Genomic DNA, 3,934 nt, shown 5'->3' with positions numbered 1-3,934 from the left:
AAAAAAAAAAAATCCTGGAAAACTACAGGGCAGAGTTCACAATCTCACACTGGCTACAAGCCCTAATTCTTGGCTAGACACCTGATACAGATAGTGCTTATCTCCTACCAGCGTGTCCAAGGCAAAAAGTAGTTTTCTGTTTCACAACATTTTCACATAAACACACACTCAGGCATTTTAGCAATGCCTCAAGCAGCCCACCAGTTACTTATTCTCCCAGAATAGCATATGATAGCGCATTATATATGTTGTAATGTTACTGTACATGAACTCTCATCTATTTGTTTTTCCCACGGGGAAAAAATCAATATACTCCATCAAATTAAAAAAGGTCTCTTAAAGACTGAGAGTTCTCTACCTCTCTTTTACTCAGACAGTCTCTCACAGCCAAGCTGGGGAAGTACATCTCAGGATGGGTAAAACAGCATAAGATCATCTTCTAGATGAGAAAGAAATTTTTGGGGTGGGTGCTTTCAACAACTGGTCTAAGAAAAGTGTGAAGAAGAGATCCATTTGGAGGCTGGGATGACTGTTATATCAAAAGGGGCTAGTGATAAGATTGATACTCTGTGGAGTGCTGTTGGGAAAGGCAGGAACGGTGAGAGAGAGACAGTCTGAGAAGGGAACAGTGCTTGTAAAAGAATGATATTGGTAAGTGAATAATATGGGAGGAGAAAGTCAGTAAGACAGTAGGAGATAATCAATTAGACCTGCTGGTGTAAATTGGCATAGCCCTATTTAACTCAATATTTCTCTGTACATGAACAGCAGTTCAGAGTGTGATTTGTACCCACCATCGCCTTTGCTTGAAAAAAGGAAACCAGTTTCTGAAGTAGCAGTTCCATTAGAACCTGGGGTAGCAAGCAGTAATGAAATCAACAGTACTTAGAAAAATATACTTACGGGCTTGACCTGGTGCTGCCTTGCAATTTATGCAGGCATTTACCCAAACCATTTCCAAAACAGATGAGACCAGAGATAGTTTTGCAGCTGTGGCACAGGAGGGTGAGTGACTGTGCAAGTCTGGAAGTACGCTCTTGTGGGCACAGGAGCGACTGGCTGCAATCGGGACCTGGGGCAAATCCTTGTCAGCTCGACTGACAGGAGCCAGTTGAGATACTGCAGGGAATATATAGTGCAGTGGGGTGTGGGCTCTCAAGGAACGTGCTGATTAAAGGGCAGTTTAAAATAAAAGACAATCTAATGGAGGAAAAGCGTGATTTTGGTCTATCTCACTGCAAGTACAGCCCCAGTGTGATTATAGTATTCCCAGCTTCAAATGGACTCTATTTTATGCCACTTGTTTTCAAAAGAAGCCAAAGGTTGTGTCATGCTATTAATTTATAGCTGCTTTTTAGTACTTTTTAATCAGTAAATAGGAGGAAAACATTATATCACACATTATAAAACACAACCTTCCCTCTTCTGTCCTCCCCACATGCACTTTCTACTCTTTTAGTTAACCCTGACTTCTTCAGTTCACCTTCCATTTAAAGCCTTTACTCTCTCTTACGTGCTGAGAAGCATCTCCATCATAGGAGCAGCAAGTAACTCGTGCCCTACTAAGCTAAAAATGTGACCTTTTAATGTTAACCATTCCAGTCAGAGAACCTGCCATGCTCCTTCAACGTCCATCCCTGCCTACCCCTGCCCTAGGATTGCCATTCAGCTTTTGCGTGGTTGGGCCGGTATTTCTTTCCCATCTCACCAGTATGGAAATGGCTGTGTAAAGTAAAACTGCAGGACAGAGGTTCAATTTCACAGTAGGGGCATAAGTTCAGAAAGTCACTGCCTCATTTTCTTACTGAACTCAGCCCTTCAACCCTTGAGAGCTCTCCAGTACAGGCTTCAGGGTGTCAGACACAGCACAGGGAGACCCAGAAGCGCCCAGAGCTTGTCCTACATGAATTTACACAACAAAGACCTTAACAAACATAAGAAAAATAAGCTTGCAGAAGGCTGGTATATTGGCTTTGGCAAAGCAGCTGGCCTACAGCTGATACTTTTTCTCTGAGGACCTTTTTGATGCTGATTCTGTTCAGGAACTATGAAGTGATTTGTCATCTTCAAAGGACAGGTTTGTCTTTAGTGCTTTTAAAGCTTAGTTGAGCAAACAGATGAAGTGCTGTTCCTAAAATGCAGTAAAAATTGGCACTCTGTTCAAAATATAAAATATTCTAATGAATTGAAAAATGAGAATCAGGTGAATGTGAAAACTTTTCATCCTTGAAAACTTCTCCCTCCTGCCCCATATATTAAAGCAATGCAGATGTGGAAGGTAAATCCCTTACTGTGTGGGACAACTATGTTTTATGCTGTGGTCTCTTAAGCTAACATCAGGAAAGAATTGTAAAAATACTATATCAAAGACCTTTCTTTTGTCACATGCAATCTTGACTTTTTAACATTTTCTTCCAATGTTATAATGCTAAGAAAGGATACATGAAAAGAACCGATTAGCATTTCTACTGTCAGAACTTCAGCTGTCTTCTGAAACACTGGTATTTACTAGCCCCTTTTATGTTCTCCATTGTAATATATGAGCAATTTGCTGTGTCTTCTAACATTCGTGTTTTCAGACAGACAAATTGTGCAGGTGAAACAATTCGTAATTCAGTTTATTATAAGCATAATTGTCCAACCAAGGTAAAAACATCATAAGAAATTTGATTCTGCGATTTAAACTGCTTTTAGACATTAAACAGTAGATTTTCACACTGTCACATTTTTAACGAGCGAGTGAAGAACAAAACAGCATATTGTGCTGAGGTTCTTGATGAAAGACCATCATGTGGCTGTGTAGGAATGCTGAGGTAAAATCAGAGCCAGACAGACAAATTCACCAAAAGTATGTGTGTGGGAAGAGCATTTGATTTTATGTGCCACGGAGTCTAACCACAAAGGTTACAAGAGAGACCCACAGGAAGTCCACATGCCACTGGGCACGAAGTCCACTGAACTAAGGTGTTCAGTCCAAAGAATTGCTCTTTCCAGAGCTATGCATACAGAGGAGAAACGGTGAAAATAGTGAAGTGTCACATTCCTCAAGTTCTGTGTTTTAAAAAGTACATTGACACATGCTTGCTATAAAATAATTTGATATGCATTCCTTATTTCTAGAACATCAGATTGATACAATTCATATGAATCAGATTCCAGTGGAGACTGCGCATACAGACACACATGCACACTTCAGACAATCTCTCTGCCCCATTTCCAGTTCCCCAGAACATCTGAGGCGGAAGGGCTTTTCCAGGGCTCTTTGCTTCATTTTCATGGCGAGATCTCTGCACTGGACCCCCACATTCATGTGGAGCTGCTTATCTCAACTACATACAGATTATTCTTCTACTGGAATATAACAATTTGCATGACAGTGCCTAATAGGAATCAGAATGTGGGCACGATTTCCTGCAGTTTTTCCCTTTTCATGGCTTAATTACCTATTTAAAAACGAAGTTATATAGAGTTAAAAATAAAAACAAATCTGTATTTATAGACTCTGAAATGAATATGCTGCTTTGTGGGGTTCACAATTAGCACATCATATAACTTAATTCTGTGGATGTTTCTTTTGTATCAGTTAGCATGCACAATAGATTAAATAGAGTTTACTAGATTATTGTGGTACATTTTAGTATTGAGATTGGCAGGAAATCTGCAAAAGACTATTTTACAGGGTCCTGTATATGATATAATTTAAAGGATAATGGGTAAGTTCCCATGGCAAAAACCTGGGAGAAATAGAGGAAAATTCAAGACAAAATCGTGAATGCTTTCCTTTAAAAGTTGAGGTATTCCTGATATTTTATAACTGTCTCTCCAAATCAGGCCTGCCTGAAAGCCTTACACAAAGCTGGCTGCAGAGACTTCCCAAAGGAGAAGGTTTGGATGTTCTAGATGTTTTACAGTGGAGCCAAACTCTTTTATACTC

This window comes from Larus michahellis, chromosome 1, assembly GCF_964199755.1.
Source record: "Larus michahellis chromosome 1, bLarMic1.1, whole genome shotgun sequence".
Taxonomy (NCBI): domain Eukaryota; kingdom Metazoa; phylum Chordata; class Aves; order Charadriiformes; family Laridae; genus Larus; species Larus michahellis.
The sequence above is the reverse complement of the archived record's forward strand: the minus strand, read 5'-3'. Positions refer to the sequence as shown.